This window comes from Danio rerio, chromosome 17 (assembly GCF_049306965.1).
Source record: "Danio rerio strain Tuebingen ecotype United States chromosome 17, GRCz12tu, whole genome shotgun sequence".
NCBI lineage: Eukaryota > Metazoa > Chordata > Actinopteri > Cypriniformes > Danionidae > Danio > Danio rerio.
Window position 1 is genome coordinate 34,259,148 of NC_133192.1, and position 25,208 is coordinate 34,284,355.

Genomic DNA, 25,208 nt, shown 5'->3' on the forward strand with positions numbered 1-25,208 from the left:
CCTCACAGTTGTCATCAAGGATAATACAAGCTAAACCATCTTTTGTACCAGGCTGCAAACATGTTTTTATCAGCTGTAAAATTCACTAATTTAGCATAGTAGTCAATGAACATCTGAAGTTTCTAGAGCCAGCCCCCAAAGGCCAGTCGATGAATTGCAATTTCAGTTACTTCCGTATTGGCTTCACGAGAGAGAGCGGGATGTTGCGGCTTGGTTTTTCAGTGTACATTTCTTTAACACCACTGGGTTTTTGCTCAAACTGACAGTTTCTGCAAAGTGCTTTCTGTTTGTTTGCAAGTCAAAGATTCTTTGCAAAGCAGATTGTGTTTTGCAAAAAAAACATAGCAAATTTTGTGCTTGTGAAATTTTGGCACAGATTTCGGTCCATACTTCAAGCATGATTCTCAACATTTGACACAAACCTCTGAACACTTCAGCATTAGGTTTGTTCTGTGTGTTCTGTATAAATGTAGTCGCTGTTTGATGCATGCAGACGTGAAGATGGATGGTGGATCTCACACTTCTAGACTAGTTTATCACTGTGCTGTAAGGTTTGTTTTATTCTGGATCTCTACAATGGTGAGAGATTTCTTCAAATGATTCTACAACTGTCACAATGCCAACCCAAAGTCTCATGAGAAAGTGTATTTTGTGCACTGTATGCAACAGCACTGTGCTTCACTTTAAGGATAATCTTGTTCATGCTGTGCAATATTTACTATTCTATCTCTTGACCCCTGAAGCGAGGCTTTGCGAACTTAATAATAGGATAAAAACTTAGCAGGAGAGCACCGCTGAAGGTGGAATAAAAGAAGGAAAAGAAATGTTATATCAACATTTTAGTACTGTACATACTAGTATAGACAGAATCTTCACTGAAAATCTAGGATTGAATATTTGGGAACACTTCATTTGGATGGTCCATTTGAGTATAAGTAATAGTAGACTGTCTGCTTAATATCTATTGATACTGCACCTTCAACAGACATTTAACTGACTATAAGAAACTTTGCAAGTACATGTCATCTTACACTAACCCTAATCCAAACCCCAACCAGCAGTCTACTTACAATCTAATGAATTAGTTGGCATGTAGATGCAATGTAACATATATTTAACAAACTGGCCATCAAAATAAAGTGTGACCCGATATTTTGGTATATTAAAGTCTCATTATTTAATGCACTGATGATAAAAATACATGTATTACATTATTTATTCATCTTTGCTAAAGTAAATAATAAAAAAGGTCACTGTCAGGTCATGTTAGCTTGGGTTCATTAAAAGTTAAACAGCTACAACTTTAGATTTTTAATAATGCATTACTAAATGTTCAAAAATAACGTTTAGGAAATGTCTTTTTTTATTAATATTTATTTATTATTTACTCGTTCAAGTCAACCAAGATGTAGAAGACTGACTTTCTTTAGTTGAGCATTCCAGAGTTTTCCTGATGAATTTTCCTTTTTGACAGTCTATAATCCAACGCAATCTCACTTCAATTCATATTTTGTTAATTTAGCAGCTAATTTGTATTAATAACTTGTAACATTTTAGTACAATTTAATCACCCCCCTCCCCCAATGAGAGTATAGGTTTATAGGTGAAGTTTGGGGCCATGCCTCCTTTTAAAATTACATTGCTCTTTTACAACTCATTATTTCCATTTGAATGAAATTTCTTGTAAGGTCAGGCTCTTAAAACCTATATTTAGGCAGCTTCAAAATAATTCATGTGACTCTGATCAAAAATTGTCATCTTGTGAATGTGCAATGCAGAGCTGGACTAAGATGAGGGTTTATAATATTTCCGGTAACACTTTAGTTTAAGTAGCAATTCCTACTAATAACTACTGACTTATTACCTGCCTTCTATTAAGATATTGGTGGTTTAGTACTTATAAAGTATGATTAAATTCTACATCCCTACACAATACATAAACCCAACTGCTGCTTTACAAAAATATAAATAAGCAGCAAATAAGTCATTTATTGAGCTAAACGTCTTAGATAATGTTTTGTTAACAGCGAATTACACTTTAAAATAAAGCATGACCATTTACAGTGCATCCGGAAAGTATTCACAGGGCTTCACTTTTTCCACATTTTTTAAAGTTACAGCCTTATTCCAAAAAGGATTCATTTTTTCCATTAAAATTCTACACATAATACCCCATTATGACAATGTGAAAAAAATATTTTTTGAAATTGTTGCAAATTTATTTATATATATATATATATATATATATATATATATATATATATATATATATATATATATATATATATATATATATATATATATATTCCCACTGATCATTCTTGAGATGTTTCAGCAGCTTAATTGGAGTTCATTGGTGGTAAATTCACTTGATTGGACATGATTTGAAAAGGCATAAACCTGTCTATATAAGGTCCCAGGGTTGACAGTGCATGTCAAAGCACAAACCAAGCATGAAGACAAAGGTAATTGTCTGTAGACCTCCGAGACAGGATAGTCTCAAGGCACAAGACTGGGGAAGGTTACAGAAAAATCTCTACTGCTCTGAAAGTTCCAATGAGCACAGTGGCCTCCATCATCTGTAAGTGAAAGATGTTTGGATCCACCAGGACTCTTCCTAGAGCTGGCCGGCCATCTAAGCTGAGTGATCGAGGAGAAGGGCCTTAGTCAGGGAGGGGATCAAAAACCCGATGGTCACTCTGTCTGAGCTCCAGCGTTCTTCTGTGGAGAGAGGAGAACCTAACAGAAGGACAACCATCTGTGCAGCAATCCACCAATCAGGACTGTATGGTAGAGTGACCAGACGGAAGCCATTCCCCGTCTGAAATTTGCCAAAAGGCATCTGAAGGACTCTCAGACCATAAGAACCTAACTTCTCTGTTCTGATGAGGCTAAAATCAAACTCTTTGGAGTGAATGTCAGACGTTACATTTGGAGAAAACCAGGGACTGCTCATCACCAGGCTAATACCATCCCTACAGTAAAGCATGGTGGTGGCAGCATCAGGCTGTGGGGATGTTTTTCTGCAGCAGGAACTGGAACACTAGTCAGGATAGAGGGAAAGATGAATGCAGCAATGTACAGAGACATCCTGAATGAAAACCTGCTTCAGAGTGCTCTTGACCTCAGACTGGGGCGACAGTTCATCTTCCAGTAGGACAATGACCCACAGCACACCGCCAAAATATCAATAAAGTGGCTTCACAACTACTCAGTGAATGTCCTTGAGTGGCCCACCCAGAGCCCAGACCTAAATCCTATTGAACATCTCTGGAGAGATTTGAAAATGACTGTACATCGTCGCTTCCCATCCAACCTGATAAAGCTTGAGAGGTACTGCAACGAGGAATAGGCAAAAATTCCCAAAGACAGGAGTGCCAAGCTTGTGGCATTATATTCAAAAAGATTTAAGGCTGTAATTGCTTCCAAAGGTGCATCAACAAAGTATTGAGCAAAGCCTGTGAATACTGATGTACATATGATTTTTCAGCTTTTTTATTTTTAATAAATTTGCAACAATTAAAAAAAATCTTTGTTCACATCGTCATTATGGTGTATTTTGTGTAGAATTTGGAGGAAATAAATGAATTTAATCCATTTTGGAATGTTGCAACTTAAAAAAAATGTGGAAAAATTTAAGCACTATGAATACTTTGCAGATGCATTGCTAATAGATTTTAGTTTATATTTTACTTTTTAAGTTACTTTATGAATTTTAAATGGTAAAAATGTGCTATGTTAACAATTATTTTCACTTTAGGTGAGAGATTCCTTTGATTAAAAAAACCTTCATGAAAACTAAAAATAAATAAAGAAATAAATACACCAAAATCAAGTCTTTGATTACTGAGATTAATGAGATTACAATAATGTAAAACTGTAATTGCAACCACTGTAACTACATTTATTATTATTTGAATGTGTAGTTACACAGTATAGGTGCTCTTTTCAGTCTATGTTCAGGTCTGTTCTGTGATCAGTGTCATGTGATGTTTTAGATTAGTTTCTTTCCAAAGCTTTGAAGTGCTTAATCTCATCTGATATCGCAGAATCAATATAATCAGGGGTTTTGAATGAATGAATTGTGCACATCACATGACAACAGGCACATGACGGATAATGACATCTGAGTTCTGTTTGTTTTCTTCCACATTCAATTCGTCAGGTATAGTTCATCTAATGGGCTCAGAGCACAGCTTATATGATCAGAAATCAAGCAAACATGAAGATTCTACAAGAATTGCACATTCAACTGTGGGGTTTTGTAGCTGTTTGTTTCATATTTGTAAGCTTCCAGGTCTTTGATTAATAAGTGATTACACATTAATTTCAAATAGTGCATAACTTGGGGGGAGGGGATTTTATCTATCAGAAAATTATAGATAATATAAGCTGAAGTCTATTTATTAATTTATTTATACTCCCCTGTTCAAAGGTGTTTGTAAGAATTTATATACAGTGTACATAATATTACGATTTCTGAAGGATGTACACCAGAACATTTGCTTAAAATTCTGCTTTTGTATGACATAAATAGATGACATTTCTAAAGTCTATTCTAATAGAAAGTGGTCATTTTAAATCATATTCAACATGTTCACAGTATTACTGATTCGACAGTATTTTAAATTAAATAAATTCAGTCTTAGTGATCATAAAATAATTCTATTTTGTTGAACAGGAAATTCATTAACATACGAATAAGTAGTTTAGTGTAATGAACTCACCTAAAATAACTCTAAGGTTGAACTTCTTTACCTCAGCAGATCCAGAATTTGTAGTGGCATGAATGTTAGATGTCAATACAATGGTCTACAAACCTCACAAAGAGTCAATCTGGAGCAAAGGCTAGGATTTGGCGTGCACTCTTAAACTGGTGTTTGCAATAAGATCTAAGCTCTACTTTTATGCTATATATGGGGGTCTTTTAAAACATTTCCTTTTGTCTTCTTCCCTCAAGCTGAGGCATTCGATCCTTGTTGTGATTCATTCACGTCTTTTTGCGTACTCTAAATACCCACAGAGGTTATCCCAGGGGTAGAGTTTGATGGGGATTCAAATGTTCCGGTGTCGGTCAGGAGGGGGTGGTAATCCCTCCTTAATGACTTAAACAGACACAGAGATCAACTTCTGTGAAAACAAAGGCTGAGCATTTTCATGGGACTTGCTGAATACATCGATATTTTGCCTCATCCTGAACTTTTGCTTCACTATCAGATTTCTCCATCTTATGAGTCACAAGGTGGAATTATATCATCAGGCCTGCTCCTACTGTTACCGTTTGCGTCATTCGTGAAGATGACTCAGAAAGAATCTGACAGCACATTTGATGTGTGAGTAAATCTGCAGATATTTTAGTACACTTCAAAGCAAAATGTTTAAAAAGGTAAAAAGTTTAGTATAAAAACAAGTGTTGTGGTACAGTAATTTCAGATTACTTATTCAAGTTACTAAAGCATTACTTTACAAAGTTATTTTAAAAATATAATGCTAGTTTCTTAGTTTTCTCTTTAATTAACTGTTCTCTGTGTTAAGAGAAATGAACATAAATAAATTAACGTATTAGTTTTTTTTTTTTTTTTTTTTTAACAAATTTAAGTAGATTGAACATTAGGCTGTCTTTAAAAAAAAACTCAAGAATTGTGTTGTTTCAGCTCATTTTAAATAAGTGGGACAGTGCCTATAGCGTAGTGGTTAATGTGTCGACACATGGCACTCCAGTGCTCACAGTGACCAGAGTTTGATTCCCACCTCGAGGTCCTATGCTGATCCTACACTTTCCTGTCTCTTCTACTGTCCTATCAATTAAACAATTTAACAAACAGCAAAAGTCATTTTTTGCATGTTTTGTATGATGTGTACACATAATACTTTCTGTAGCTAAAAAGTGAACATTTATTTACCTCTAACATGCCCCAAAACATAACCCTAATACCTTTAAAATAAATAACTAACTCTTAATAATCACAGCAAAGAGTGTTGGTCTTTCTTTTTATTTACTCTATTCTTTCTGTATAAAGGCAGAACTTGTTTGCAGATTGTTTGAGCTCAACTTTACAGATGTGGGTTTACATTTTCTTCAGCCTGAACATTATTTACTTTTCATTTCCCTTTTGGTTTAAGGGGCTTTACAATTTTCCAAATTTTTTTTTATTATTTTAATTTTAAAGTTTTTATTTATTTATTTAATTAATTTTTTTTTTTTTTGTAGATTATTACTAACAAGCAAGTCCAGCTCAGATGAAAATAGTAATGTCAAAGTAACACAACATTTTACATTCCTTAAAAAAATAAATAAATCTTATTACAAAAAAGAAAATAAATAATAAATAAATAAAAATGAAATAAAAAATAAGAATTAAATAAGAAAATAAATAAAATCTGTTAACAGCAAGTTACCGGTAACATTCTCAGAATTCCTTACATGGGAGATCAAAGTAAAGATGAGCTGTCCTTCAGCTTCCACTCGAAAATGTTCAGTTTACTGTTAGGAAATTGTCTTTTTCATGCGTCATACATGCAAATGAAAAAAAAAAAAAAAAAAGACTGCGCGATGTGATAATACCTCAAAGTACTACCCTATAGCAATCAGAAGACTGGAACCTTTTTTCCAGGTTTAAGGCGGCACTCATGTCTCATCACAAAGGGGCAAACAAAACTGACGTTTAGCCTGCAATCCTTGCACAATCTACAGTTTTACCTGTTATCTCTCTCTTTTTTGTTAGTACCCAATATAAACATGAGATTTTAGAAACCAGATCTAAATTTAGTGGAAATAGTTGGGTCAGGTAGGAAATTATTCTAAGCGAGCAGCGAGTGTACAAAGGCTGAATATACAGTGGGAGCGGTCGGGTGTGGAATAAAACCTAGCGGGAGTGAGACTAAAAAAATCTGTTCCGCACAGACCTCTGCATTGCACAGAGCTTGGACTATCATGTGGTTTTCTCACCATCACCACCACTTGCTTTTGATTATGTTTCCTGTCTAGTGTATTACAAAGTTGCAATGCAAATCTCAGTATTTTTAAGGTAAAGTACTGGCAACCACATACAACTACCTATGTATATCATACATTTTTACAGATTTTTGTTTATACATTGTTTTTCAACCCCCCTAAGTATTTACCTCCAGCTTTAAATTAGATTTTGAATCCCTCTCTTCAACATGGGACCCCCACTGTAGACTGAGGTAATATTTGCCCTTTAGGTTCACAGAGTCCATATTTTTATGTCATGCACAAAAGCACATGATTAATTGTGTGTCTGCAGGGAAGGCTGTTAGACGCAAGAGAGTTAAGGGCACTCAGGTCTAATGCACTCTGACTGTACTGTCAACTCTATGTGAACACATGCTATCTGGAGGCAACCAGAGCAGGACTCCAAATGTCAAGCTCTGTTAAAGTAACTCCAGATTTAACCACTTGTAGTGCTGCTTTGACTACACTCTCAATCTATCTGATTGTTTTTAGCTTTTTCTGACAGTTTTGATTATGTAATTGTAGACCTGTTCAACTGATAATGCAAATATCAAATCATGACAATAACTCAATGCATTTATGCATGTAGATGATCTTTAAAACGAGAATGGGAAATAAAGGTGATTCGACCTTGAAAATGTCAAGCTTGTTGAAGCCATACAGGCTCATCAGGATTTCAGAATTTTCTGATCTGCTGGGATTTTCACTTACATCCATCTCTAGGGTTTACAGGATTGTCCAAAATTTGAAATATCCAGCAAGCTTCAGTTATGTGAGTGAAAAACGCCATGTTGATGCCAGAGGTCAGAGGAAAATGGCCACACCAGTTTGGACTGATAAAAAGAAGGTAGGGTGTCAATGTGTTGCCTACCATTCTTGCTTGCCATCTAAACCACTTTCGTGAACATGATGATGACACGATCATTTCTGTGCGAACAGGGTGTACAGAGGTGTGCAATTACATATTTTGATAAGACACCCTATCGTAATGTTCGGACCAAAAGTTTTGATTTAACAAAGTTTTCCTGGTCCTACACCTTCCACAGAATAATAAACAGCATAGAAATTCATCCAGACCACTTAATTTAATGATTGCTATCAGGATGTGAAAATACTTTCTTCCAACAAAACAAAAATGAAGGCAATCATCTATTCTTTAATTCAAATATTCACTTGTTTCAATCGTGGTTTGCAGGAGAGCATCTCTAAACCCACGACATGTCAAACCTTGAAGCAGATGATCTACAGCAGCAGATGAAGAGCACAGAGATGATACTCCTGTCATCTAAAAACAGCAAACTGAGGCTACAATTAACACAGGCTCAGCAAGAAAATGTAACCTGATATGATGACTCTATATTTCTGTTGACAGATTCAGATAATAGGGATATCATTTGGCATATAAATAAACACAACAACTTGCTTTGTATCTACTTTTATATTTTTGTATCTACAGTTTCTAGCTTTGTATCTACGGTTTAGTCAGTTGGTGGTTTAATGGTTTAAGGGAGATTTTCTTTTCACACTTTGGGCTCCTTATCAACTGAGCATTGTCTAAATCCCACATTCTACATTAATATTATTGCTGACAATTCGCATCCCTTCATAATCCAACAATTTACTGGATAATGCATATCAGAGCTCAAATCAGTCTGATTTCTTGACCGAGACAGAGAGTTCACTATACTCAAATAGCCTCTATGGCCACCAGGGGCTGGATTCACTAGTTTGACCTTCTTAATAATACATATCGGTGACACTTTAGTTTAGGTCATAATTCATGATATTAATACTTGTTTATTACCTATCTACTGTTAAGGTATTAACTGTTAATTAGTAGTTATAAAGTATAATCTTATTGTGTATCCCAAAACCTAAACCCAACTTCTTCTTTAATAACTATTAATAAACAGCTAACTAGTAGCTTATTAGGCTAGTAGTGGTAGTAACTGGTTTTTAATAGTATGAATTATGACCCAAACTAAAGTGTTACTGAAATTTCTTCTTAACTACATTCAACTATACCATGACGTCATTTTAAAATCATCTTAAATAACTTTTTAAAAGTTAAAGGAACATAAAGTCAACTTCCCAAGAGGTAAAAAGTTAAGTTTTACCTCAAAAAATTTTTTTTAAAAATTAAATAATCCATTTAGCCAAGCTCCAGATTTGGAGTCTCCCGTATTTCAGGCCCATCTCCCGCCCATCTCCCATATTGTTTTGTCTCCCTGAAAACTCCCAGAATACCACCCCCCACCCTATTTCCCCCCCTATAGTTTGAATTTGCATAAATCATCAAATCAGATAATACAATTAGCATCTCACTTAAAAATGAGCAAAGAGCTTTGATAAATTCAAAGATTGACTCTTTTTTTGTTGCATCATGTACTAAAATCTACTAAAATGTTGCTATTTTCTAAGCTGATATAACTAAGAACAATACTCTCATTCCAGCGTAATGATCTTTACTGCTGCAGCAGGCACAATATTCCCATCAATATAACAATATAACCATCTCTCACAAATGGCTCCATGGTTATAAGATTTCCAATCTCAGCGTAATATTAAAAAAAAACGTCAAATTAAAAAATGGTAAAACTCAAAGATTAAGGTTTAGGGAACTTATGAAATCATATAGAAAAAGTGCTGGGTTCCTTTTGGGTTACTAGCCTAAAGGTTAAGATTTTCCTTTTGTCAAATATCAAACATGACAAAATTCTAAAACTTAAATATAAATTTCATATATAATGGAGAACCATAGTTTATTTAAAGTAGAACACTTAGCTTGTTAGATGTTTGCTTTCCAGATACTATGTAGTCAACAGCTTATGCCTGATGATTGTTTCTTTTCTTGTCATCCGTGTCTAATAAGATGAGTAGTTTAACCTTTCCTGCGAGTAAATTCTCTTTTGACATATAATGTCATTAAACAAGAGCATCTCATCCGATTCACATTCAAAAACTCGTCCAGGATGTGGCTGTTACACTTCAAAACGGGATGACAAAGTGCAGGATATATGTAGCGGTACTGATTTAACTGTACAGGTAGATATGCTTTATTTATATTAATAAGTAGAAGATAAAATATGCACTTCTTGCAGCCTTCCCAGAATTTATTTTCTAAGAAGATGTTCATTAATCCCAATCCAGTAGAGCTTCTTTGGGATCTGCTGGGACAGGAGATTCGCAGCATGCAAGTGTAGTTATTAATTAATTTTTGATCGTTTATCTCTTATTTATATATTCTCAGAAATAATAATACGTATGTATATTACACATACACTTGTGTTTCAATTTGTAAATCTTCATATTCCAAAAGCAAGAGGTTTTAAAGATGTTCAGCTGGAATATCAATAAGAAAAGCATTGCCAAGACATTTCATGTGCAAGCAGACATGGCCAGAAGGAAAAGTATGAATTAGGGCATATAAATGCTTGGGTGGGCATTGTTCAGGCAGCCTGTCGTGAGACCAGAATAGCATCAACTCTGCTGGCTGCATTTTTGCTTTCCGTGTTGCAAAATGTTATTTTAGAATGACTATTTATATTAGTATTAATGATATGTCCTATTACTAATAATATATTTATTGCTATTTCTAATTACTATTATTCATGTTAGCTCAGATCCCTTAACAGTCACCTTTTAATCTTATATCTGTACAAATTCAATCATTGCGAGTTTCAGAAATGATTTGATTAGTCTATTGTTCATGTTGATTTCAGCATCTACTATTACATTACATATGTAAAGTGTTACTTACTAACAATAAGAAGTATTCAAATTATTATAACTACAGCATTTATTTTAGTAATATAGATAAAAACCTCATTTCAGCGATATAGAATTCTACATCAAATAAAACATTTTAAAAGGCTGTCACAATCCAATGTTTTATAGTCTGTATGAAGGGTGCCCCCTTTTTCCAGAACAGTAAAAGCAATCATGAGGATTTATGTATTAACTAAACTGAAATACGTCCCTCGTGGTTGCTAACTTCTACATCAGATTCTCTGTGCATTAATAAATCTTGGTTTTCACTTGTCATCAGCATCAGAGAAGGCAAACTACATCCTCAAATAAGCTTGTAATGTAAGAGAGCACCATACAACCATTATAAAGTACTGTAATAATTAAATATGCTTTGAATCACCCTGACAAAAGCTTTTTAATATTCAAATAATCCTGTACATAATGTTATGTTATAAACCATTAGACTAGGAGCTAAGAATACACCCTTCAATGTGTTTTTCAGACAGCAAAGGGGAAAATAAACAGTATATTACAGATGTAAACAGTGTCTTAAATGTTTCAAACTTGTCCACCTTTGATCACTCGAATGACCAAAATGAAAATTCTGAGCCAAAACAGAAAAGTCAGAAAGCACTTGGCCGAAAACTCTAACTGAAGTTGAAAATGCGAAAAGTAAAATGATCTCAATAACTTAAATTACAATTATTTAAAAAAGCACAAGCCAATAATCTCTCTTTTCTTGGCAAATGTATTTACAGTGAATGAGTTGATTTTACCAGGGTTGACATGATAGTAGTGCTATTGCAAGCAGCAGGAAAACATATATTACATAGAAATGTTTTATCAACGCATCATTTGAACAGACTTTTCTGATAGTGTGCTCCTCTGCTCTTGCTCTTTGATGACTATGGATGAAGAGAGAGTGAAACTGACGCACTACTCCCAGGTAGCAAAGAATTCTGGCCCAGATTTGGCATAAAGCTGGCACAGCAGGTGTTCTTCCGGCACTGGCATACAGCATGTGGGCAAAACACAGCCCAGGTTTGGCAGAGGAGGGTCAAATATTTAGCCCAAATGTTACAAATAAAATGTGGGCCATATAATCTTGACCCACATTTAAATTATTTTGAAGTAAAGAAAAAATTTCTACCAATCAGGTTGCTTCAAACATTTTTATGCCCATAGTACGCATAAAGTGCAATGCTTCATGGGTTTATTCATTGCATTAGGGACACACCAAAATATGTGGCCAAGTTCAGGTCCACTTAGGGCAGAGGTGTCAAACTCAATTCCTGGAGGGTCGCAGCCCTGCACAGTTTAGTGCCAGCCATGCTTCAACACACTTACCTGTAGGTTTCAAACAAGCCCAAAGGACTCAGTTTGATCAGGTGTGTTTAATTAGGGTTGGAACTAAACTGTGCAGAGCTGCAGCCCTCCTGGACCTGAGTTTGACACCTCAACTTAAGGGTTATTATCTTGGCTGAGACTGATGTTTGGCCCTTGTTTGGAAGCCAGACTTGGTCCAGTCATTTATCGTAATTCACTGTGGCATTTGGGCCAAGCAAAAGTTGATTTTGTAGGCCAGAGCTGGGCCAGAGAATTTTTGGCATGTGGGCTGGGAAGTCTGGTGCAGAAAAAAACTTTTCGGCTCATATTTTTTAACCAAAAAAAAAGAAAAATAAAATTTTTGGCGGCCAAATATTTGGTGTATCTTTACTTTCAGATGTGCTCAAAAACCCATTTGATTAATCTGCTTTCATAGTATAAATTCTTTTGGGCAATTACAAAAGAGCGTCTACTCTCCAGTAACTGACTTAATAAGGATTCAAAACATCATCTCCAGCATGCGAGGTGGGGACAGTAATAAAAACACTAACAACACAGCTCCTTGCATCACTTTCTACAGTAGTTCACCCCTTAAGGTGAAGGAAGTGAAGTTTACTTCTTCAGCTCCTACTTGGTGGCCTTTACATTCACCCCAAACCTCACTCCTGTCCAGGTCACGGCACAAGTACAATCCCTCTGATTCTAATACACAAAGATTTGAATCAGTGTTCCTGATATTAGAGGTAGGTGCTCTAAGGTCGCGCATACTTTTCCATTTTAATTCAATTTTTTTGTACTAAATTACACTGTACACAGGAAGATCGCATTTGATGATTTATTTGCTTCAACTATATGGTCCGATTATCAGGCAGCAACTTGTCAGCTCAAACTATACATGTTTAAGTCAACACATTACATCCCCTTCTTCTATTTCCAACCCAGGCTCATTCTGAAAACGTACCTCTATATACATTTCTGGAGAATGCCAAATATGACCCAGGACCCATGTTTTTTTTTTTTTTGCAGTTTTGTTTTTGCAAATCCACCAGCTTTTTGAGCTCTCAAATTTCTCTGCTGTTCTTGCATAAATACACCAGAGGCCTCTGTTGACTGACTGACTGACTGACTGACTTACCGATTGACTGACCCACCCTCCTCCTTCCCTAAACCCAACCGATAGTGTTTTAAAAAGCACAGATTGACCCGCACACACACTTCTCTAAACCCAACTCACCCTGTTATTTACTTGTTTACTTTATTTTTTGGCCTCTGTTTTTGTCTTACCCGCTTTCTGGAACAATTCTTCACCACAATTAAACCCCGCCATCACGGTAAACTTCTCTCTGCATCTCAAGTCCACCGTAGTACATGGTGAGCTAAAGGACAAACTGGTAACAGTGGGAAAGCTGTCCATACAGAGGTAAGCGCTCAGCTGGTAAGTGCTAAAAGAAAAAGCTTCATATCACTCTGGAGCGTTTGTTTTAATGATCAAATGCAGCCATACAGTCTTCTGGGTACATAATTCGGGATCTCTAGAAATGTATATAAGGCTACATTTTCAGAAAGAGCCTATATTGTCTATTTCGTAAAATGGCCGCTGGCAAATTAGGATATAATTTTTACATTTTTTATTTGAGTCTAGAAATAACACAGTGATTAAAACAACACTCTTTTCATTCAGTACAAATCCTTAGTATAAACTCAAAAACTTTTTTTTTTCAGTACAAATTTGCAAACCATCATGCACACCCAGACACTTTAAATGAATGCCTTCTAAAATCTGTCAACAGTGTTCATTTCAATTGGTCATTTTTCCACTGCTGCTCTATCATCAGGGGCTCTGTGTCAAATGCAGGCACACCCCATCAGCCCTGGTTTGTTGACTCTGGGCAGCAGGGCAGTCAAGGCCAGCACATGGGGCCTGGGCAATGGGGCAGTTGAATGACTGATGCTGAATTGTGCTGCTTCAGCAGACCCACTTACGCCTGTTGTTTCAACAGACACACAAGTGCTGGATGGGGTGTTTCTAGAGGATGTGTTTCATGCTTATATCCATCGAAAAGTTCTATATCCTGATGATCAAATTGAATGATCATTTTTAAATGGCACATCGGGTAAGTCCAAATGCTGTTATAACCTGTTTACTTTAAGCTGGTTTAGATGCTAAATGCATTTTTAGATAGTTTAGCAGAGTGCATTGATTTTCGCTGTATGTGGATCATCAGTATAGTTTTTGCCATAGATGTAATCTTTTGGCTGGGAAAAGATTTCCTCATTATTTTTTTTTACCGGAGATGCTCCAGCATTACGTAAAGCTTTTGAACAATCGCACTAATCAAATCATGCCCATGAGTGAGTTTGTTCTTCGGTAGCTCTGCAATCTGCTACATAATGTGCCTTCAGAATCTGTGGATCTCATCTGGCTGAACGCGGCTCTGTCTCTCAGCCTTTATTCACACACGTGCTCTTGTGTGCTGCTGCTGAACTATTAACATGCCCATTAAATGCCTAATTACCTTCCCTGGGAAAAGAGGTTTTCTCAATCACGATGGCCCCATTAAGTTTAACTGTTAGTGCCAATCTTTTTCAACCTGTTGCAAAATGAAAATGGAAGATGGGCAGGAAAACAGCATCACTGTTTGTTTATATCTGGTTGTCTCTACTCGCACAGCTTTATTGCCAGCCGTTATCTAGTCAGGTTATTAATGAACATTTCGCATGAGGTACACCAACACCCAGTTACTCTTTGATCAAGCACTATCATGCAATATCCGACACTTTGCTACTTATAATAAAATAATGTAGGCCTTAGCAACTATTTAGTCTCTTTTCTTATTCAAACATTAATTCAGATCACATTTTAGACATGAAGACGATGTTTGCTAGCTTGATTTTTACAACTTCCTGTCACATGCATAATCACACAAAGCGACTTTGATCACTTCATGGATGGTGACGGTGGAGTTGCTAAAGGATCGGGCCGAGCGATCAAAAGCTCAGGTCTAGTCGCAGACAAGACGGCTGGATTGTTTGCTATCAGATTAGAGGAAGATGGCCACACTGGGTGGGCAGGTAAAACACTATCTCAGGCTTTTATGGTCTATAAAAGCAACAGAAACTCAGCTTAATGAGTGCTGCACAAAGGTCATGGGAACATTCAATGTTTATATAGACAAACTAGGCTTTTTAAAGAGGTAAACCTGTTATTTTGGGATTTTTGTATGTCAAATACAAAACAAAAGCAATTGGGAACTTAAACCACAGTTATGAAGTCTGTCATTTCAGCCTGATCTCATGAAAAAAAACATAAGTATCTTATGTTTTGTCAGTTAAGTGGCTAATTTGTACGAGTTCAGTCATATAAAAAAGTATGATTTTAAAAAGGAGGCGTGGCACCCAACCCCGCCCCTAAACTTAATCATCATTAGGTGATGAGCAAATCGTACTAAATTGTATGAATTAGATTGTATGAAGTCATGCGAATTAGCCACTAAATCAAAAAATTACGAATTGCCGAGAGATTGCATTGGTAATTTTGCATTCGATAACAAAATTAACAGTTGAAGTGGCAAGCAAATGATGCTAGAACTATGTGGAGCACATTTTAGATTATGGCTCAAAAATCTATGGTCAGTTAATATATATATATATATATATATATATATATATATATATATATATATATATATATATATATATATATATAGTAATAATAATATATATTTTTTTCTATTAGTTGGTTGGTTTGTTTATGCTTACCAAAGCTGCATTTATAAATCGGTAAGGCAGTAAAGCAAGCAATCTAATGACAGTTTATTACAATTATTTTGTTTTTATAATACATTTTTAAATATTTATAATATATTCCTGTGACATCAAAGCTGAATCTGTTTTCAGTCACTGTCACATAATCCTTCAGGAATCAACAATGAAAAAAATTTAACAATTATGATGAAAGTGTAATTTGATATATTATCATTATCAATGTTGTTGGCTGCTTAATCATTCTGTGGAAACCGTGTATACACACACACACACACACACACACACACACACACACACACACACACACACACACACACACACACACACACACACACACACAATTGAAGTCAATATTATTAGCCCCCTTGTTTATTTTTTTCCCTTAATTTCTGTTTAACTGAGAAAAATTTTTTTTTCACTACATTTCTTAACATAATAGTTTTAATAACTCATTTCTAATAACTGATTTATTTTGTATTAAAGTGACATTTAAAGGCTTAACTGGGTTAATTAGATTAACTAGGCAGGTTAGGGTAATTAGGCAAGTTATTGTATAACGATGGTTTGTTCTGTAGACTATAATTATTTTTTTTTTTTGATGATGATGATAAAAATGTCCAAAAGCATGTTATCTGAAATAAAAAACTTTTGCGAAACAAAATACTAAAAGCATTTACTGTCACTTTTAATTGGTTTAATGTAACTTTCATGCTGAATAAGTTCTTATTAACTATATGAACAATCCAAAATACATGATAAACACATTAATAGTGATAAATATTGTTTTGTTTTTAAAGCAACTATCTTTTTTCTGGGAAAAACTGCTGTTTCAACTGTTCTTGTGCTGTCCTTCCGGAATATAAATGCAACTCTTTTGTTATATTCTGCAAACAACACCATACATTATTAACCATGGCTTGTGTTTCTAAATTTATTCTGATGAGGTATATTTTTCATGCCTGTTGAGGCTCGTACATTTTATTGACCATTATGTTTCCCATGTACACATTAGATATACATGTACTAAAAATGCTTTTTCCCCAGAAAGCCTCAGGGCAGAATTCCCAGCAAAAGTTAGCAGGCAAATTCCAAGTCCAGGCTGAATGAAATTCCCATGTCATGTCGTGTTCCCTACTAGTCGTCCAACCATCCCCCCTCCTCTCTCTCTCTCTCTCCTCCCTCTTTCTCTTTCTTCCATACTCTCTGCTCTCCAGAGCTCCATTCTGACTCGTCTGTGTCCGTCAGAGCGGTGAATATTTCTGCCTTCTCCGTGTCACATTCCAGCTTCCAGAGCTCTTCCTAACTCGGGTTATAAAGAGAAGCATCTGCCCTCTGCATTTTGAACACCTTTTATTTTGACCTCTGCTGACTTTTGCTGCCTTCTTTTGAATAAGCAAACACATTCTACAGGAGAGTTTACCTTCCCACTTTTACCTTCATTAAGGTCTTGAGGACTTGCATGGATTCTCATGTACACGGAGGCTCTTTTCTGCACAGGAATACCTCAGCTCTGATGTGTTTGCATGGATAAGAGGAAGAACTGAATATACTGGGTAAGTTTGAGTGAGCGTATTAGTGTATCAGGAGCAGTTGAAGTTTTGGGCTGTGTTATGTGTCACGCTTCATTCATAATTTTAAATAATTCTATGAAAATTATTGTATATTATATATATATATATATATATATATATATATATATATATATAAAAAAAATTATATATATATATATATATATATATATATATATATATATATATATATATATAGATTTTTTTTTTTTTTTAATGGTATATGAGTAAAATGAAATTTTAAATGTTATCATGGTATTTTTTTTTGTTATCTAAATGGTTTTAAATGTCCAAAACTGTGTAAATGTATTTACAGTGGTTTTATGTCATTATTTTACTATTATTAAGCTAGTATTTATAATTAATATTAATAATATAACTGTAATTATATGCCTTATGTATTAAGAAATCACCGTAGGGTCATAATTAAAAGTCTTTTCCTCATCAAATGAGTGTATTTGATGGCATTTCCACATCTTTGGCCCTATACACAGATATGATATTTATTTATAAGCTAAAGCTATGAATTATGAAGGCTTTTATAGTTTTATTGGAGCACAACAGCATCATTTAAAGACACTTTCATAGCAAGACACACCACTTGTCATTATTGCAGGGATTTTGTTGTTGTTCTTGATGATGATAAATGAGTCTTTTCAACTGCATGCGAGTAGATTCTCCTCACTCACAGGTGTAGTTTAGACTTCATCTGTCTCAGGTGGGCTTTGTGAGAGTGTCGTGGTGTGGATGAAAGGGAACACCTTTGCACTCTGCATTCAATAAAAGCTGTTGAATGACTCTCAGGGGCTCTGGACTGTGTTTGAACAACAGCACGCTCGCAGATTTCCTTTAACGCTTCACATTAGATTGATGTCTTTCCTCTTTCAGAAGTGCTGGACAGGGTCAACATCATCCCTCACGCACAACCAGACACCCGCAGGGGACTCAAACTAAACCCAAACGTTCATTATTACTCTTTGTGGACCATTAGTTGATGCATAATGCACTGGCTATCATACAATAACAACCAACCTTTGTCTGTCACTCAGCAAGCATGCTATTTAGCAATATTTACAACTGTCTAATAAGATTCCCAATAGCTTGTTATATTAGAAGAGAAATTTTATGATGTTTGATATGTTGCTTTTTGTAGTAGGCATGCATGATATCGGTGGCCATATCGATATCGGCCGATAAATGCTATTATTTTATTTTATCCTTATTAGTCCAATAACAAAATTGGGTTGATAACTTTAAGCCAATAAATGATGTATTCTTGAACCACTTCATGTGCTTTCTGCTGGCTATTAGAATTTTGATGGTCACTTCTGAGACATCGTAAATGCAGATTTGTGTGATACAAGAGCTAAAGCTGCTATAGAGTAGATATAAGCGATGGGGGAGTTTTTAATTATGGAAAAAGAGAGGACTTGCAGTCTGCAACAGCACTTCTCTGACGTTTCACTAATTCGACTCTATTTATGTTTCATTTATTTGACAGGCAATACATTTTATTTACATACAGTTGGCCACCGCAATGAATAGTTAATTAATAAAGTTCAGAGATCAGTTCAAAGCTTCTGAAGTTGGAGTTTTACAGTACAATTAGTTGTTCACTGTATAAATTTGTGTTTTGTTTTTGTAGTCATGCAAAAAAATTTATATTTAGGAATAGATATATGGTTTGGGGAAATAATGAAAAATGTGACACTATTTGGCAACCCTTCCTCTTAAATTAAATACAAAAATAATAATAAAATAAATAAATAAATATATATATAATATAGCTGACCAATTTTCCCTGCCCCTGGCTTAGTTATGAATGGAGAGTGTTTTATTTATTTATTTATTTATTAATTTATTTATTAATTTATTTATTTATTTATTTATTTATTTATTTATTTATTTATTTATTTATTTATTTATTCTGCTGCTGTACCCTTTTCATATTTGTATTCATATATTTTTTGTATTGTTGTATGGCCTAATATGTTACTTTTATCTATAATGTTATTTTATCTGTCTTATAATAATAATAATAATAATAATAATAATTACTATTTGATATCATTATTATTATTATTACTATAGTTTTTAATTGGTTTTGTGTTTTTTTTCCCTTATCCAGAGAGAAAAAGAAAAAGGAAATGTGAGAAAATTGTGTTCTGCTGCTAGATTAAAGCAGTTGATGTCTAATGATTCTATGAAATTGAGTTAAACTACAAAAAAAAAAAAACATATTTAAATTTATCAGCCTATATATTGGCTGTATGTCTCCAAATTTAAAGAATTATCAGTTATGAATATCGGTAACATTTTCTATATCGGTGCATGCCTAGTTTCTGCCTTTTTTGCCTCTTTTTAATTAAAGATAATTATTGTGATTCTACCATTTTTTAAAGAAGCTTAAAATAATAATAAAAATAGACTTTTCAGAGTAACAACTCTTAGTCATATTCAAAAGCACCATTGCTCTGATAAGTATTCTTAATTTATGTGTTAAATTTACATGAATACATTAAGATTTCTTAACATGTGGAGTGTTAAGTCTATATTAACATGAACTTTTTTTATTTAGCAGATTAGCACTAAGAGTAATAACACCAATTATAGCCCCCTAATTACTGCATATATTACAATATTGTTAATTTGGAATTATCACAACATTAAATGATGCTAACTGATACTGAACTTGAAATGCTAAATATGTATTAATATGTGTAAAAAATATACATACATATTATGACAAGGTCTCATTTGTTAACATTCATTAATGTGTTAGAAAACAATAACAATCAGCAATACATATTCTACAGCCATTACTAATCTGTTCTGTAATTCTTATTATTTTTTTGTTTATGTCACAATACAGCATTAACAAATGGTAACTGGTACTTTATATATTTTTACAAGTGTAACCTCACATGTTGAAATTACTATTTACTTATTATTAACTACTAGGTTTACTAGATTTACTTATTATTAATTACTAGGTTTGACGTGGTTTGGAAAAGTGAAGGTTTTTAAAACTACCAGAATTTTCGGTTATATCGTTCCTACAATATATGTACAGTTTTTAATGTGTTTTTAATGACTTAATGTTTTTTGGGCAACAGTATCTCCAGCAAAAAAGGACCCTCCACATCAAAAGCTACTGTTCCAAAATATCCTAAATGTTTCTTAAAATTAAATATATTGTTCAGTGGGGGTAAAGTTATTGTTTTTTACCCAGATATTTAAAAAGAACAGATTTTAGAGCAGTTTTCACAATACTGTTGTACTGCGACAGTCTCGTATTTTGTCTCAATCTTACCGGTCCATAAATGTTACAGAATTAATGTTTGTTATTAATTAGTAAAATACTTTTTAGTCAACTAATATAGTTTAGTGTCCTCTAAAAATGCTTGGCTCAACTCAATGTTGGGTCACATATGAACAAACCCAACATTGGGTCAATTGAAATAACCTTTTTTAACCCAGCAAATGAGTTGGTCCATTTTTGATTCAATGTTGAGTTAAATAAAGCCCATCATTTTGTTTAATGTTGACAAAAGAATCTGTTTTGTGAAGTCTAACCAAATGAATATTATTAAATACTTTAAAAGTACTATAATTAATGTTAGTTAATCCATCAACACCAGTTTACTTATTGAACATAATAGTAAATTGCTGATGCAAACTATTAAAGTAGACAGTAATTGCTCAGCATATAAACACATTATCACAGCTCCATTTACCTCAGTCAGGTTGCTAGGTATTATATATGTTTTTTCTAATGGCTTTACTAACAGTAGCTTCTCTGTGCGTCAATGGGGAGGAAGTGACCTCCGTCACTCATTCCTCTTATTTAATACGTCCACCCACAAAGAGCTCAATGTTTGCAGCGTAATTGAACTATTAGCTAATAGCTATTTACACAATTGTTAGAGTGTGATGTGCTTGTGGCCACAGACCTCATGACTAGAAACAATACTTTCACTCACCTTTAGAGACGGTCTCACTTTAAGAGGCTGCTGTCGCCTGCTCTGGTTCTCGAGGGTCTTTAATAGAAGGACCAGATGTTGGCAGGACGTCCTGCAACTCTAGTGGTCTCAGACAGCTGCCTTGTGTCAGCTCCTGTCCCCGTTCCCGCTCTAGAGTAGTAAGGCTGGAGCCAGTGGCCCTGAACACACACACACACACAGGGCGGCATTGTTCAGTAAAACAGCCCGGACGCACAGCATTCAAGCAGATCTTAGGTGAAGTAGATGTAGGAACTTCAAACTGAATGGCCATGTTGTTCTAAACCTGCATGACCTCCTTTCTCCTGTGGGAGCACAAAAAGCAGATATTTAGAATAATGTTCCTACTGCTTTTTTCTGGTCATTAAAAGAACTTGCTATATTTACTGGAACATAAAATGCATTTTATTATCTGAAATGTACTGTCATTTATTTTAATAAATAATAATATATAATGCATTAAACGTCAAGCAAGTGAAAATGCAAACTTTCTTGGATTAAAAAAAAGTATAATCAAAAAGATCCCAAAAATTCTCAATAGTGTTAAATTGAAAATACTTGTTGAGGAGTGAGGGGAACTAAAATACAGTTTTTATTATTATTAAATCGTCATATGATCATAATTTTCACTTTTGAATGGTTTGACAGAAAAAGGTATCAATAACAATAATCACAAGACTGAATTGAATTAAATTTTTTTACAGATTTTAGACAAGCTGTACAAAAATACAAGTAAAAATACAAGTATCCCATACATTTTGAAATAAAAACTGTCAAGTTTCCATTGTGGTCCTCGCTGTTAAATAAAATAAATTATGGCTTCAAAAAAACAGTGATGCTTAAACAAACAGCACCTTCACATTTTAAAACAGGAACAAAATAATTCACAAATACAATTATTCCTCCATTCATTCATTTTTTCAATCAGGGGTCGCCACAGCGGAATGACCCCCAACTTATCTAGCATATGTTCCACGCAGCGGAACATATTTTTCTCTTTAGATTTGAAACAGCGCACCATTTTTTCTCATTTCAAATTGTCATGTTGACCATTTTTATTTCAGTCTTAAGATGCTCTTCATTTAGTCATAAAAAACCATTTAGCCATAAGAAACTGGATATGTGTCTTCAGCAGAGCCCTAAAGGTACTAAAATATTTTGAGACAGCTCCAACTCGTGGTCTAAAACTATAATCAACTATAATCCTGACATGAACATCGATACCAAATATCCCATAATTGAATGGCCTTCGTCAGCCACTGTAAAATAGTTTTGAAAAACACATTTTTGATTTAGAGCATCTATAGACCACACCAAAACGTGGACTCAACTTAGACCACATCTACATAAATACAGATTAGTCTGAAGATGCAGTTTAAGGGCTCTATTTTGACGGTCCATGCGCAAAGCGCAAAACGCAGGGCGCAAATGCTTTCAGGGCGTGTCAGGATGCGTTTTTGCTAATTTAAGGACGGGAAATCTGTCTTGCGCTTTGGAGCATGGTCCAAAAATGTTGAGTTTATTTTCTTAATGAGTTATAGGTGTGTTTTAAGAATAAACCAATTAGAGTCTCATCTCCCATTCCCTTTAAGAGTCAGCTGCGTCGCGCCAAGAGCGCATTCGCTATTTACAGGACACAATATAAGTCTAAGTGGAAAAAATAAGCATTTCACAAGCAAACAGTTAACAGTTTTTTAACAGAAACAGAGCATCTACAGCGTGAGAATGAGAGATAATGGAACACTTTCACTTTTGGATAGGGAAACCTTTATGCACAGACATTAACTAGTCTATAAATAAATAATTTTGTTTGTTAAGCGCAAATATTCGTTTCAAAACTATTTCTAAATTCAGTTCTAATTTCCAGCAAACGAATAAATGAATAATAATAGCAAAATGTGCTCAAAAACCTGAGTTATATCCTAAAACACATGCTGTGCCCCATATGGTCTAAAACCTGACAGGTGGGAAAATCTAAGCTTGTTTTAAAAAAAACTAATATAAATATGGATATAATAAATAATACTGCTAATAATAATAACATTATACAAAAGCAAATTGTTATGAATGAACTGAAAAAGCCTCCTGAGATGAAGACATAAAAGCAGTGGTTTTTCATATTTATGTAGGCTAGAAAATAACATGTTTTGTAATATTTTAATCCTTTATATTTATATCCTATATCTATTCTTATTATATCCTATATATATCCTTAATATTTACATTTTTTCATATGTAAAGATATTTGCCTACTGCTCTCTTGTGCGTATTAAGCAGTGCGTAAGCGAGGCGCAAATCTGCGCCGAAGATTAGACCGGGTTAGTTTTGGTCTAATGAAAAATCTATTATAGTTTCTCAAAATAGCAACGCGCCAGCAGTCCACCTCAGAACGCCTTCCTTTTTAGACCAGAACGCCTATAGGCGCACAAGTGAGCGCTAATGCATTTGCTTTTTAAACAGCGTAGCGCAATGTCTCAAAACGACTCTTGCGCCAAGCTTAAACTACCAAAAGACTACTGCGCCACGCCTTCCGCCACACTGCGCCGGGTGTATGATAGGGCCCTTAATCTGAAAATCCTGTCCACACTATTGCCATCAATTGTTTCACAAAAGTTGGTCATTGACACTGAAACCAGAGAAAACACTTTTGTCTGTCTACTACTCCTGCGCTATGTTGAAAGACGCTTTTTACTGTCATGACTGCCAAGTGTTTATTTTGTTTCTGGCTTTTTTAAACCTTCCGAATATGTCGAGGAAAAGCACAGAGTCTTTTAAATGGAACACTATTGAGGTGGAGTTGGTGTTGCGAATAACATAGAATAGGAAACCTGCCAATGGAGCCATGGAGAGAAAATAATGGGCTTTTAGACTAAAAGCATTTGCAAATTTGTATTGTCAAATTGCATCTGAGGTTGTATCTCTGGAAAGCTTTGACATTTAGCATCAAACTGTATATATATCGTAACCCATTGACTATTACCATTTTTGAAACCAGTTTCAAATGTCTTTAAAATGCAGCTGGTCGTGTGCTCACTGCTATGTTTAGCTCTTCATTCTGCTTCTGTAGAGCTTGGCCCCTTAATTGCTGCTTGCAGCTATTTTGTTTGTAAACGTCAAATAAAGGGCCTATGGTTATCTACATTATTTCTGAAAGACTGAACTTAAATATCATATTTTCTAAATGTGCATTGTGCAAATTTGGAAAAAAAATATGTACAAAAGGTGGCTTGTATCAGCCTTTCTAATTTAATAAACTGGCATTTTTGGAGCTTTGGTGTTGCCGTCTTTTTGCATTGTGTAAATTTGACAATAAAGGGACTGCAAAGACTGCCAATAAAAGACAAAAAAGTTCCATTTTACTTATAATTCTTCTTAGTATTTTAATTAACTATAAATAACAATTTAGCATCAGCACACAGTTTTCAAATGTGTCCTAAGCCTGTTCCATGCCCCCCATTTCTTCACTTTAGTTGATCTCCAATCTTTATTTCATCCCCAACCCTGCTGGTTTGGCTGCTTGAAGTCACTATACACCATTTATAATGCAATTCTACAAAGTGCGAGGGAAAAAAAGCCTTCTGTCATTATGAATCAGGCTCAAAAATACACAGGACTCTGCAGTCAGCATGTGGTGTTTTATGAGCCCCTGTGCCCTTATACTCAAGGATTTGCCTATGTTTTAAATGAGATATGTTTTTTGCTGCACTGCGGCCAGCCAATCAGATGCTTTCATGATTCAGCATACATCAGCGCTGCCAACAGGCTGCAGTTCAGCAATTTAACAAGAACAAGTGGCTATGGTTAAAACAAAATAAATACAAG

The 25,208-nt window shown here is 34.7% G+C and overlaps 1 protein-coding gene and 2 long non-coding RNA genes across 5 annotated transcripts in view; 2 read left to right on the forward strand and 1 right to left on the reverse strand.

Annotated features, from left to right (window-relative positions):
• The first annotated feature begins 7,699 nt into the window (after positions 1 to 7,699).
• LOC108179784 (uncharacterized) lies at positions 7,700 to 8,403 on the forward strand. Its single transcript, XR_001796332.4, has 2 exons — positions 7,700 to 7,823; positions 8,172 to 8,403. It is a non-coding gene; the product is annotated as an uncharacterized lncRNA (long non-coding RNA).
• A 5,620-nt stretch (positions 8,404 to 14,023) lies between these two features.
• eva1ab (eva-1 homolog A, regulator of programmed cell death b) overlaps positions 14,024 to 25,208 on the forward strand; it is a 40,135-nt gene continuing 28,950 nt past the window's right edge. Inside the window, exons 1-2 of one of the 3 annotated variants that reach the window (XM_021467232.2) lie at positions 14,024 to 14,166; positions 17,262 to 17,370. The gene's annotated coding sequence lies outside the window, so the exon portion shown is untranslated. Of the gene's footprint in view, positions 14,167 to 17,020; positions 17,371 to 25,208 lie in introns of those variants that run through there. The other 2 variants (XM_068214455.1, NM_001076587.3) reach the window with 2 other exon arrangements.
• Positions 17,910 to 25,208, reverse strand: part of LOC141378616 (uncharacterized) — a 33,885-nt gene continuing 26,586 nt past the window's right edge. Inside the window, exons 2-3 of the long non-coding RNA XR_012393496.1 lie at positions 21,369 to 21,547; positions 17,910 to 18,335 (exon numbers count right to left, since the gene is read on the reverse strand). This is a non-coding gene — a long non-coding RNA (uncharacterized lncRNA). The remainder of the gene's footprint in view (positions 18,336 to 21,368; positions 21,548 to 25,208) is intronic.